This window comes from Triticum aestivum, chromosome 2A (assembly GCF_018294505.1).
Source record: "Triticum aestivum cultivar Chinese Spring chromosome 2A, IWGSC CS RefSeq v2.1, whole genome shotgun sequence".
In the NCBI taxonomy this organism is placed as follows: Eukaryota; Viridiplantae; Streptophyta; class Magnoliopsida; order Poales; family Poaceae; genus Triticum; species Triticum aestivum.
The window spans coordinates 700,906,827-700,921,708 of NC_057797.1; positions in this window are offsets into that span (position 1 = coordinate 700,906,827).

The following is a 14,882-nucleotide window of genomic DNA, read 5'->3' on the forward strand; positions in this document are numbered from 1 at the left end:
CCTATAGTCGCGGCCTCTTGTGTTTTTTTCGAAGTATTTTGTCTAGGTAAAAAAACTATTTCAGTTCGCTGAACTATGCTATTTTGCCAAATATTTGTCCTGTTCGCCGAATTTTAGTCGACTTTAATGTTCAAAAAAGTTTAAAACAGACGCCTGGGGCCAACCCTGGGGGCGTCGGCTGGGAACCCGATTGCCCCCAGGCCTATTTTAGCATCGGTTCGTCCCCAGAAGGCAATTTTTGGAGCCACCTGGGGGGCCAACGGCTGGAGATGCTCTAATAGGACCTCTTGAGAAACTAGTGGTTTGTCTCAAAAAAACTAGTGGTTTCTTTTTTAAAAAATATAGTACAGACGCAAACGCTCATACATACGCACATACACTCACCACTGTGAATACACACACACGTCTTACTCCTATGAGCACCTTTGAGAGACTGAGCCGGTATATTATCTTGAGATTTTATGAAGTCACTTTATAAGTGCATCACCAAAAATTATGAAATAAATTCAGGAATAATGCGAGCATCAGGACTTGAACCCTGATGGGGTCGGGATACCACTGTCCCTCTAATCATCCAACCACATGACATTTGGTCCTGGAGTGTAAATGCGGGCCAATTTAGTGTCCACTAGATCGGCCCCGCCCAAACTTCTTTCTCCCTAGCGTACCCTTTTGAGACATAGATACATGCAAATAGGGCCGCCACCTCCAATGTAGTGCTCGCTGTTGTTTTTTTAATAAAAGGGGTCCCCCATCTCATTTTTATAAAACGAGTCCACAAAAGGCCAGCATGACCGTTCACAGCGCTCGAGCTCGAGCTTGAGTAGCTCTGCTAGAAAATCCAACAGGAAACTGAAAGCCTCGCCGTTGGTTGTCTACCACTTGTCGAAGGAAATTGTGAGGAGAGATAGGTAGGCAAGTCGCTACCCCTTTACCAGTGGCTTGAACCGGCCGCCGAAGATCGTGTGGGTCCTCTACTAGTCATTTTCTTGTGCCTAAATACTTAAAAGTGCAGCTGTATTTTTTCGGGCTTCCGAGCGCATGCTCATGGACTAAACGGTGGAAAAGACCGATTCCATATTTGGTAAACTGTCCACCCACTTGTTCTATATATGGAAAGATTCTTCAACTACAGTGCGTTGATTTTTCTTCACCTCGTTCGACCAACCGTTTCAACTCAGCGATGACATAACGTGCATTAATTCTGGTACAAAAAAATTTAAAAAATATAACTTTCACACCGCGTGTCGGAATGACGATCCGTTTTCAACGTTGGATTCCTTGTGACGAGCTCTTCAAAACTAGATCCCATATGAATATGTTTTGATTATTTTTTTAAAAGCAATTTTGATGCTAAATGAGGCAAGTTTAGCGCTAAACATGAGCAACTTCGATGCTAGAAGAATTGCACCATGTGTATAAGTGAATTCGCGTAGTAGCCTCCTGCTTAGTTCTGTGCAATAGGTATACTGTGAAAGTTGCTCACCGTAAAGTGGGAAGTTGTCTAACATGGTTTATTAGTTGTCTGCCTCAGAAACCAAGTTGCCTACACCGCTACAAAGCTTCACACGGGTGATCCACAATTGCCTAAAATACTATGAATGTTGTCCATCGAGGGACCTAAGTTGCCAAAGCTACTGAGCGCACGGTTGTTGGCTAGTCAGGTCACGGTGTTAGATGAGAAGTTGCATAGGGGGTTATCAGAAGTATCATAGCAGGGCAGATCAGACAATTGCCTACAAAAATTTCTTAATTTTTGGTCGAGTTGCCTACAAAAAATCATTGAAATCTTCAGATATAATGATGGAAAACTGAAAGTGCAACTATCCCTAGGTGGTTTTGGTAATTCCTAACAACATATAGCTCGTTGAGCTAATGCTATTTCAAGATTAATATTTCAGGAAAGCTCAATGATTGGCATGGCATGGATGAGAAAAGTGGACCCCTCAAAATGCTAAGGACAAAAGGATTGTCTCAAGCTCAAAGCTCAAGACTCTACATTTTCTATTTTAGTGATCCAAGATCACATTGAGTCTATAGGAAAAGCCAATACTATCAAGGAGGGATGAGGTGTTGCTTAATGAGGCTCTTGCTCAAGGTGCTTAGTGATATGCTCCAAAGCCCTCAACTACTTTCTTACATCCACATATGACCTAAACCAAAAGTCAAACTCGGCCCCACCGATTCTTTCTATCCGGCGCCACCGAGTTCAGATGTCATAGCCACTGCCACAAACCCTAGGCAAATCGGTCTCACCAATAGGGATCTCGGTCTCACCGAGATGGGATTGCAATCTCTCTGTATGGATTTATTACCAAAATCGGTCTCACCGAGTTTGCATAATCGGTCCTACCGAGATTGCAATGTAAAATCTCTGTTTCCTTTTCGTAACATTTTGGTCTCACCGAAATGAGCGAATCGGTCCCATCGAGTTTAACTCACCAACTCTCTGGTTAGCTTATTACCAAAATCGGTCTCACCGAGTTTGTGTAATTGGTCTAGCCGAGATTACGTTATGCCCTAACCCTAACCATATCGGTCCTACCGATTTGCATGTCGGTCCCACCGAAAATCCTAACGGTCACTAGATTTGCTGAATCGGTTCGACCGAGTTTATCAATTCGGTCCCACCGAGATTGTCAAGTTGTGTGTAACGGTTAGATTTTTTGTGGAGGCTATATATACCCCTCCACTTCCTATTCATTCATGGAGAGAGCCATCAGAACGAACCTACACTTCCAACTTACCTTTTCTGAGAGAGAACCACCTACACTTGTGTTGAGGCCAAGATATTCCATTCTTACCATATGAATCTTGATCTCTAGCCTTCCCAAGTTGCTTTCCACTCAAATCTTTTTTCCACCAAATCCATATCCTGCGAGAGAGAGTTGAGTGTTGGGGAGACTATCATTTGAAGCACAAGAGCAAGGAGTTCATCATCAACACACCATTTATTACTTCTTGGAGAGTGGTGTCTCCTAGATTGGCTAGGTGTCACTTGGGAGCCTCCGACAAGATTGTGGAGTTGAACCAAGGAGTTTGTAAGGGCAAGGAGATCGCCTACTTCGTGAAGCTATACCCTAGTGAGGCAAGTCCTTCGTGGGCGACGACCATGGTGGGATAGACAAGGTTGCTTCTTCATGGACCCTTCGTGGGTGGAGCCCTCTGTGGACTCACACAGCTGTTACCCTTCGTGGGTTGAAGTCTCCATCAACGTGGATGTACGATAGCACCACCTATCGGAACCACGACAAAAACATCCGTGTCTCCTATCGCGTTTGAATCCTCCAAACCCTTCCCTTTACATTCTTGCAAGTTGCATGATTTACTTTCCGCTGCTCATATACTCTTTGCATGCTTGCTTGAATTGTGTTAAGATTGCTTGACTTGTCCAAAGTTGCTAAAATCCGCCAAGAACTAAAATTGGGAAAATGATAAGTTTTATTTGGTCAAGTAGTCTAATCAGCGCCCCCTCTAGACATACTTTTGATCCTACAAAAACACACATGAGTTGGCTAGTCAGGTCGCGACGAGCTTTTCAAAACTAAACTCCACATGGATATGTTTATTTAATATTTTTAAAAGCAACTTTGATGCTAGATGATGCAACTTTAATGCTAAACAGAAGCAACTTCACTGCATTAAAAATAACTAATTAGCAACAATAAGCATCTAACTAATGATACAAAACAACTCTGAAATAGAGGTAGATAACACCATAACTTTCCTTCTACAAGAGGCAACTTTAGTGCTAAAAGCAGGCAACTTCACTACATTATGTGTCCTAGTTAATTTTGCCTAATTTTCTCCTAACTTCCTCGCCAGTACCTTTAAGTTGCCTATTGTTCACGCTAGTATGTCGATGTTTCTAAATTGCCCATAATACTATGAAGTCATCTATCAGTGATGCTCTTGTGTCTACTATTGCTATTTATGATAGGCAACATGATGGTGAATCTTGGCCACTTCACATTGTTTGTAGGGAACTTAGAAAACAAGGATAAATAACTCATAGTATTGTAAGCAACTATTTGGAAAGTTAGGCAACTGTGCATCAATTGTAGGCAACTAATTACCAATAGCAGGCAACTATACATCAATGATAGGCAAATTGTAACATGTATTGGCAATTGAACATCAAGTGTAGGAACTGACCATCAACAATAGGCAACTGAGTAGTCATAATACGCAAGTTGGGATAATGTTAGCAAAATTCACAGATACACACAGCGCAGTGAAATTGCTTTGTATGTAGCACTAAAGCTGCCTTATGTTTTGTGTGATTTTTCTCATTTTTTACGCAAACCAACATAATAGTCAGTCCTACTAGGCCAAAAAGAAAAGATGCTTCCCTATAGCACTATAGTCGCCTCCATTGCACCCAAAGTTGCCCTTGAAAAAAATTTGACGAAACCTACTCATATAGGATCTAGTTGTGAAGAACTCGTCGTGAGAAACCTAACGGTGAAAAATAAATTGAGTTCGATGCTTGAATCAATAGTTCTGGCTTTTACAACTTTTTAACCCCTAAATAAGTGCACGCGGGACATGATTTAGGCTGATTCCATCGATAGCAATGTTCGTACGGGGTGTGGTCAAACGATTTCTTTTTTTAATGTAGACAGTTGGACACAAGGACATGTAATTACTATATACGATTGTGCGCTCCAGGCAACAAACGAGCGCCGCGGCGCTCTCTAGCCACGTCCTTTTTTGTGTACCACTTATAACACGTGATAGCACGCTCCCACTCACCGCACCGCATTCTGGGCCATCAACACAGCATCCTACGAACCTCCCGCTCGTTCCCTTCGTATTTGAACCGTGTGCATGGTGTCCAACTTCCTTCTTTCATTTTCCCTTTCTGTGAATCCTGTTAAAGAATATAAATATTAATCTAAATTAACATTAAATAAAATAAAATAATTTCTTGAGTTGAAAAAATCACACATTTTTTTTCAGATTGATAGACCCTACGGGTTCGAGAACTACGTAGACATGACCGAGACACATCTCCGGTCAATAGCCAAATAGCGGAACTTGGATGTTCATATTGGCTCCCACATATTCTACAAAGATCTTTATCGGTCAAACCGCATAACAACATATGTTGTTCCCTTTGTCATCAGTATGTTACTTGCCCAAGATTCGATCATGGGTATCTCAATACCTAGTTCAATCTCGTTACCGGCAAGTCTCTTTAATCATTCCGTAATGCATCATCCCGCAACTAACTCATTAGTCACATTGCTTGCAAGGCTTATAGTGATGTGCATTACCGAGAGGGCCCAAAGATACCTCTCCGATACACAGAGTGACAAATCCTAATCTTGATCTATGTCAACTCAACAAACACCATCGGAGACACCTGTAGAGCATCTTTATAGTCACCCAGTTACGTTGTGACGTTTCATAGCACACTAAGTGTTCCTTCGGTATTCGGGAGTTGCATGATCTCATAGTCATAGGAACATGTATAAGTTATGGAGAAAGCAATAGCAGTAAACTAAATGATCATCGTGCTAAGCTAATGGATGGGTCAAGTCAACCACATCATTCTCTAATGATGTGATCCTGAAGGATCGAAAGTATGTCTAGAGGGGGGTGATTAGACTACTTGACCAAATAAAAACTTAACCTTTTCCCAATTTTAGTTCTTGGCAATTTTTAGCTAATTTAGGACAAGTCAAGCAATCATCACACAATTCAAGCAAGCATGCAAAAGTATATAGGTAGCGGAAAGTAAAGCATGCAACTTGCAAGAATGTAAAGGGAAGGGTTTGGAGAATTCAAACGCAATTGGAGACACGGATGTTTTTCCCGTGGTTCGGATAGGTGGTGCTATCCTACATCCACGTTGATGGAGACTTCAACCCATGAAGGGTAACGGTTGCGCGAGTCCACACAGGGCTCCACCCAAGGGTAACGGTTGCGCGAGTCCACACAGGGCTCCACCCACGAAGGGTCCACGAAGAAGCAACCACCCACAAAGGGTCCACGAAGAAGCAACCTTGTCTATCCCACCATGGCCATCGCCCACACAGGACTTGCCTCACTAGCGGTAGATCTTCACGAAGTAGGCGATCTCCTTGCCCTTACAAACTCCTTGGTTCAACTCCACAATCTTGTCGGAGGCTCCCAAGTGACACCTAGCCAATCTAGGAGACACCACTCTCCAAGAAGTAACAAATGGTGTGTAGGTAATGAACTCCTTGCTCTTGTGCTTCAAATGATAGTCTCCCCAACACTCAACTCTCTCTCATAGGATTTGGATTTGGTGGAAAGAAGATTTGAGTGGAAAGCAACTTGGGAAGGCTAGAGATCAAGATTCATATGGTAGGAATGGAATGTCTTGGTCTCAACACATGAGTAGGTGGTTCTCTCTCAGAACATATGAGTTGGAATGGTGTGTGTGTTCTGATGGCTCTCTCCTCGAATGAGAAGAAGGTGGAGGGGTATATATAGCCTCCACACAAAATCCAACCGTTACACAGTTTTCCAATCTCGGTGGGACCGAATCAATAAACTCGGTCGGACCGAAAATGTAAACCTAGTGACCGTTAGAGATTTTCGGTGGGACTGATATGCAACTCGGTAGGACCGATATGGTTAGGGTTTGGGCATAACGTAATCTCGGTGAGACCGATTACACAAACTCGGTGAGACCGAATTTGGTAATTAGCTAACCAGAGAGTTGGTCAGGCAAACTCGGTGGGACCGATTTGCTCTTTCGGTGAGACCGAGTGGAACTCGGTGAGACCGAAAAGTTACAAAGGGGAAACACTGAGTTTACATTGCAATCTCGGTGGGACCGATTCGCTCTTTCGGTGAGACCGAAAAGTTACGAAAGGGAAACAGAGAGTTTGCAACCCCATCTCGGTGAGACCGAGATCCCTATCGGTAGGACCGAATTGCTAGGGTTTGGCAGTGGCTAATGACAAGTGAAACTCGGTGGCGCCGGATAGGAAGAATCGGTAGGACCGAGTTTGGCTTAGGGTTTAGGTCATATGTGGATATGGGAAAGTAGTTGAGGGTTTTGGAGCATATCACTAAGCACATGAAGCAAGAGGCTCATTAAGCAACACCTCATCCCTCCTTGATAGTATTGGCTTTTCCTAAAGACTCAATGTGATCTTGGATCACTAAAATATAAAATGAAGAGTCTTGAGCTTTTGAGCTTGAGCCAATCCTTTGTCCTTAGCATTTTGAGGGTTCCACTTTCACATCCATGCCATGCCAATCATTGAGCTTTCCTGAAATAATCATCTTGGAATAGCATTAGCTCAATGAGCTATATGTTGTTATGAATTACCAAAACCACCTAGGGATAGTTGCACTTTCAATCTCCCCCTTTTTGGTAATTGATGACAACATATAGATCAAAGCTTCGACAAATGATAATAAGCATGAAATATATCGTCGCTTTGAGAAGTATGTGATAAGTAAGAGCTCCCCCTAAATTTGTGCATATTTAAAATTTGCTTTGGACTGCAAATGCACAAAGAGTTAGAGTCATGGGTTACTCTTCCATGTCACATACATCTTGGTGGAGCGCTCAAAATGATAAGAATGAAATACATGCACTCATCACCAAGAAAAGTGAATGATCACACAAGATAGATAGGATAATAGTATTAAGCAAGCATTAAGTGTAGCTTATGATCAAACACATGATCATCAATGTCTCACAAATAATGACGTAGTATCTCAAGCACTCAAAAGCAAACAAGTTTGAAAAACCACCAAATAAAGCAAGAGAGAAAAACAACACTCTCTCTCTCGAAGCCTATGATCTATACATCTTCTCCCCCTTTGGCAACAAGTTACCAAAAAGTTCCTAGAAAATGCATAGTGCTAAAACGACGCTCAGGCTTGATCTTCTGGTGGTGGTGGAGTCCGGATCACTCCAAGGACGAAGGCTTCGGTAGATGCTGAAGTAGACGCTGGAGTTGGAGCTGAAGTAGACGCTGGAGCTGAGGCTGTAGCTGGTGCTGAAGTGGTGGCTCTGGTGTCAGCAACTGGCACGGCAGATGACCTCGGGCCTCGTGGCACTCTGGAAAAGGCATGAGTGGTAGTCCTGCCTCTCCTCTCCTGCATGTCCTCCTGGAGCTGCTCCACTGCAGACTGAACTTCCGTTACTTTGACATCCAAGTCATAGAACTTCTGTTCCATGATTCTCTCTAGGCTCTGCTGATTCTGAGTGAGGGTGGCCAGACTTTGCTCAATCCTCAGCGTGGATGCAATCAAGTAACCAAGCTGCTCTTGTTTAGTCTTCAAGAAATACTCAGATGCCTCCTCTTGAGTAGGCATCTTGGCAGCTTTCTCCTTCCTCGCCTTCTCCTTCTTTGCATATGCTTGGGCAGATGATGGCTCGTTCTCAGTCATGACAACTTGATTGTCCTCGAAATCTGGACGGATGGGCAGGTGTTCCTTGTCCAATAGATATATGCCCGTGCCCATCTTGGAGTTGATGAGCTCCTGAATTTGAGGGGCATATCCGCAGCTCCTCTTCTGATCTGCTGCAGTCCTCTTGATAGTTTCCACTATAAGGCTCATCACCTTGAACTTCTGAGGCACATCAAACACATGTAGCAAGTTGATAGCATGGCCTCTGATCATCTTGTGATCTCCAGACTTGGGCAATAAGGTGTGCCTTAGTATCCAATTGATCGTAGGCAGTCCTGACAGAAGGTAATGCACAGACCCAAATTTGAAGGTGTCAAGAGCTTCATTGGGAATTTCCTTGTACATATTGGACATGGAGTTATGGTCCATCTTCTTCTTGGCATAGATATCCAAGTCATCATCTTGCTCCTCTGGGGCATTAATGATCTGTGCCCACTCAGCAACTGTGGATTGGTACCTTGTACCCTCAGACATCCATGTGATCCTCCCATCTGGATAAAAGTGTGCCGTGGAGTAGAACTGCATGATAAGCTCCTCGTTCCACTTTGTGAGCTTCTGCCCAACAAAGTCAGCTACTCCACAAGCTATGAAGCTGTCTTGCACTCCAGGATAGTGCTCTTCGTTTTCCTTGATATATTCCCAGTCGACCCATCTCATATCACATACAATGGGCTTCTTATCTAGCAGCACAGTCTCATAGAAATCTTGCTGCTCCTTGGTGTGAAACCTGTAGTCCACGGCTGTCCTTCTCCTTGAAGCATACGGATCTGCTTCTCTCCACTTCCTCAGCCCTGAATCTCTCCTGAGCTTCATATCCTCAGCCACAGGATGAGCATCGTTGTGGTCTGGGATCTTGGGCTTTAGCTTTCTCAGGACATTCTCTTCCTCATCTTCAGCAACAGTCTCAGGCACTGGGGCCTTGTTCTTCTCAGCTGCAGGAATGCTCCTTGTATTTCTCTTAGGCTTTGGCTTTGGAGCTGGCTTGGCCTTGGAAGCAGCTCCCCCTGATTTTATGGCATCTCCCATTAGCTTGGGTGCCTTGGGCGCTGGTGCAGCTGCCTCTTCTTCTTCTTCCTCTTCCATGATGGAAGCTTTGCCAAGCACTCTAGCCACAGTCTTCTTCACCCTTTCCTTTCTTTTCTTGCCCTCAGCTGCAACTGGCTCTATGGGCTTCTCAGTTGACATTCTGGCCTTTGACATTGGCTGCCTGCCTGCTGGCCTTTTGATTTTCAGACCTGGCTTAGTGCCTTGAGCTGGCTCAACTCTCTTGGAAGTGGCCTCTTCCTCTGCCACATAGTCCTCATCTTCAGAATCTGAAGTCCTCTTCTTCCTTTGTCTCGTGGCAGCCTTTGGCAAATTGCTAGGAGTGCTCCTGCTGCCTTCATCAGATGAACTGGAGGGACTAGTGCCCTCACTCATCACCACTTGCTGCTCTGACATATTTTGGCTATCACTTTGATCAGACATGCTGCAAACTGACTGCTGACCCTGTGAATAGATTATAGATGAGGTAGAAAGGATGAGCATCACAAAATGCAGAGATTTTTGCAAAAGAATGATCCAAAAACTTAGTTTTAGTTTCCCACTGAAATCATCTCGGATCTACCGATTTTCAAACTCGGTGATACCGAAGCAGTTTTGGAACCTAAACTAGTGAACTCGGTAGGACCGAGTCACAGTTCGGTGGCACCGAGACTGCTAGGGTTTCACAGAGTTCCAAAATCGGTCACACCGATAAGTAATTCTCGGTCAGACCGAGTCTCACTTGTGCAATGGCATAAGCCAAATCGGTGGGACCGAGTTTTTCAACTCGGTGGGTCCGAGATGGTTTCGGCGGAAACCTAAACCTAGAATTTTCGAATCAAACCTAATCTATGAGTTCATTGACTGGATAGAAGTTCATCAAACGTGGCTAGAATCAGTATGATCACAATGTGCTAGGAATCAGATTGGGAATAGCACAAAGATCAAGTCCATACCCTAGTTCGGCGGGGACTTGCTACGGCGGCAACGGCGGGGCAGAATTCCCGTTGATGGCGACAGAGACCAGTGACTGGAGGTGGCTGGCGGCGAGAAGACGATCCGGAGACCACGAGGGCAGAGCAGGCTATCGCGCGGGCGAAGGGGTTCAGAGAAATTTCCAAAATTTTGCCCGTGACTATATATAGCCCGACCCTGTCGGTGTGACCGAGTGGAACAACTCGGTGGCATCGAGATTCATAACTGCAAGCAGTTACTGAAACTCGGTGTGACCGAAATGTTCAAATCGGTTGCACCGAGATCGAAAACCTAGATCAACTTAATGATCTCGGTAGGACCGAAAGTGGAGTATCGGTCAGACCGAGAATCATAAAGAGGTTTTGGAAGTTTAAGTCTATGACGAATCGGGGACTCCAAGCGCTCCTCACACATAGTGGTTCGAATCTGACTTGATCAAATTTTGTGATGCAGCATGAATAGAGTTTGAGACGGGGAAAGCATAGATAGCTAGAGGAGGTTCTTAGGCATTCTTGTCCATCCACTTGGCAAAAGAAGATAAAACCGAACAATCAAAACAACAAGTGGATGTCCTCGAATGAGTAAAATATGCAACCAGCATGCTCACACAACAAGATGGCAAATGAAATATGTGGCAAGGCATGCACAACCAATTCTAGCATCTATCAAGCAATTTGCGATTACAAGGTCATCTATATATGAGTATATTGACTTAGGAGTCAAGTGAGAACACTTGATCATAGGTCATACTCATCGTTTAAGCTCAAGTGGGGTTACCACTTTTAGATAAAGCATTGTTTTGTTCACATCTTTAGAGTTGCTTTAGCTCAAGTCTTAGAGTAAAGCTCCCCCTAGATGTGATATCCCCCCTAAGAGGGATGAACTAACCTTGGGTTTTGTCGATGATGACTTCATGTAGATATTGAAGATGTGGATGCTCAATGTTGATGTAGATCTCTTGGAGCTATCCATTTGAGTGAATTGCACTTTCAATACCTACATGGGTTAGTCCCACAAGGAACAAACAAGGATATCCATAGACATAGAGTGATGCACACAAAGATGATGTCCATGAAAACTTTTAGGTTACCTTGTCCCTTGTCTTACCAACAAGAGGGTTTGTGACTCCTTGAACTAGTGCACGATGTGGAAGTTGATTGCACTTGTTCTTGCCAAAATGATAAGAGTGAAGTATGTTGGCGGAGTCACCCTCAAGAACTCTCTAGTTCTTCTTCTTTTGGATCCACATCATCTTGATGGGAATCCTTGGAGTTGTAGTCGTACTTGATGAAGTGGAACTTGAAGTAGTCTTGGGAATCCACTTGACTAAGGTCTTTGGAGCTTCTTCAAATGCATCAATTTCCTCTTGAAGCTTGTCCTTGCCTTTTTGCTTGTAGTCTTGTGGTAGAAGATCATCTTGAGCTTGTGTCCCCTTGAAAGAAGTATACTTCTCTTGTTGAGGGACAAACTTTGTCTTGGGGTATTGATCTTCTTCCCACTCAACTCCATTGGCATTGAACTTTCGTTCAAAACCAACACCTTGATTCTTCCGGTGCATTCCTTGCTTGCGCACAATTTCCTCGAATTGCTTACTCCCGGCAAGGCTTTTGTACACTCCTTTCTCTATAATTCCCTTCAATAAGCTATTTTCTTGCTCAAGTGTAACTTGGCTAAGAGAATCATTAGTGGAATCAAGAGAGCTACTAGAAGCAACAATATTGGATTTAGCTTGATCATTGTTACTACTAGAGGAAGAATCTTTCTTGTTCTTGTTACTAGACTTGACTTGAGGCATGTAAGTGGATAAGAGTAAACGCTTGGCAACGTAAGAAGAACTTTTCTTGCGGAGATCATCATTGATTGCTTTTAAGAACTCATGCTCTTGCTCAAGATTGAGCTTTTCAAAGCGTAATTTCTCATGAGCTCTTAAAAGTTCTCGATGATCTTCGAAGATGGTTTCATGAGCTAACTTAAGAGTGTTTAGTTCTTTAGTTAGGGCCTCAATCTTCTCCTTATCATTGTCATTCGTTTTATCTTGATTAGCATGTTTAATTGATATTTCATCATAGTATTCATCACTAGAGTTGTCAACAAGCAAATCATCACCTAACAAGTCATCTTCATCACTATTGAAATCAACATACTCGGGGTGTGTTACCTTAGGACCTTTGGCCATGAAGCATCTTCCAATTCCTTCATTTGGTGAGTCAAATATGTCGTAGGAGTTGGTTGACACAAGTGCTAGACCGGCAACACCTTCATCTTGAGTATCTTCGGAGTCGGAGTAATAACTTCTCTCGGAGTGGCTGTCGGAGTCGGAGCCGGATACCCATTCACCAACATGAGCTTGATGTCTTCGTCTTGTGTAGCTCCTTGATGATTTTTCCTTCCTTTCCGAATCCTTGCTTCTCCGTGAGTATCTTCGTTCATAACGATCATCTCTACTCCTTCTCTCTCTTGGTGGTGATCCTTTGCTTCTTCTTTTTGGAGAATCTTCTCTTCTCTTGTAGGGAGCCGTACACTCATTGGAATAGTGTCCGGGTCTTCCACAATTGTAGCAGTTTCGCTCTCGACTAGAAGATCTTTTGTCATTGTAGGACCTTGACTTGGAGTTTCTATCTTTGCTTCTACTCTTGTAGAACTTGTTGAAGTTCTTCACCATTAAGCTCAATTCTTCATTGAAGTCTTGTTTCTCACTTGATGATGTAGGGGCTTCACATGAGGCTTTATAGGCACCACTTGATTTGTTGTGAAGTTCCTCTTTATCCTTAAGTGACATCTCATGAGCAACAATTCTTCCAATCACCTCCGTTGGCTTGAGATCTTTGTAATTGGGCATCATTTGGATCAATGTGCACACGGTATCATATTTTCCATCCAAGGCTCTTAGAATCTTCTTGATGATGAATTTATCGGTCATCTCTTCACTTCCTAAGCCGGCAATCTCATTTGTGATGAGAGCAAGCCTAGAGTACATTTCAGCGACACCTTCACCATCCTTCATCTTGAACTTGTCAAGTTGGCTTTGAAGCACATCCAACTTGGATTCCTTGACGGAGTCGGTACCTTCGTGCATATCAATCAAAGTGTCCCAAATTTCCTTTGCATTCTCAAGGCGGCTGATTTTGTTGAATTCTTCGGGGCACAATCCGTTGAAGAGAATATCACAAGCTTGAGCATTGTATTGCAACATCTTCAACTCATCCGCGGTAGCTTCACGGTTCGGTTCTCTCCCATCAAAGAAGTCACCTTGCAAACCAACACACACAATAGCCCAAACGGCGGGGTTATGTCCAAGAATATGCATTTTCATTTTATGCTTCCAACTAGCAAAATTAGTACCATCAAAGTAAGGACCTCTACGGTGATAATTTCCCTCGCTAGACGCCATACTCTCCTAGGTTGTGAAACCAAGGCTATGACCACCAAAAGCTATGGAGATCAAAGCAAATGGAGACCAAAGCTCTGATACCACTTGTAGGATCGAAAGTATGTCTAGAGGGGGGTGATTAGACTACTTGACCAAATAAAAACTTAACCTTTTCCCAATTTTAGTTCTTGGCAAATTTTAGCTAATTTAGGACAAGTCAAGCAATCATCACACAATTCAAGCAAGCATGCAAAGAGTATATAGGCAGCGGAAAGTAAAGCATGCAACTTGCAAGAATGTAAAGGGAAGGGTTTGGAGAATTCAAACGCAATTGGAGACACGGATGTTTTTCCCGTGGTTCGGATAGGTGGTGCTATCCTACATCCACGTTGATGGAGACTTCAACCCACGAAGGGTAACGGTTGCGCGAGTCCACACAGGGCTCCACCCAAGGGTAACGGTTGCGCGAGTCCACACAGGGCTCCACCCACGAAGGGTCCACGAAGAAGCAACCACCCACAAAGGGTCCACGAAGAAGCAACCTTGTCTATCCCACCATGGCCATCGCCCACACAGGACTTGCCTCACTAGCGGTAGATCTTCACGAAGTAGGCGATCTCCTTGCCCTTACAAACTCCTTGGTTCAACTCCACAATCTTGTCGGAGGCTCCCAAGTGACACCTAGCCAATCTAGGAGACACCACTCTCCAAGAAGTAACAAATGGTGTGTAGGTAATGAACTCCTTGCTCTTGTGCTTCAAATGATAGTCTCCCCAACACTCAACTCTCTCTCATAGGATTTGGATTTGGTGGAAAGAAGATTTGAGTGGAAAGCAACTTGGGAAGGCTAGAGATCAAGATTCATATGGTAGGAATGGAATGTCTTGGTCTCAACACATGAGTAGGTGGTTCTCTCTCAGAACATATGAGTTGGAATGGTGTGTGTGTTCTGATGGCTCTCTCCTCGAATGAGAAGAAGGTGGAGGGGTATATATAGCCTCCACACAAAATCCAACCGTTACACAGTTTTCCAATCTCGGTGGGACCGAATCAATAAACTCGGTCGGACCGAAAATGTAAACCTAGTGACCGTTAGAGATTTTCGGTG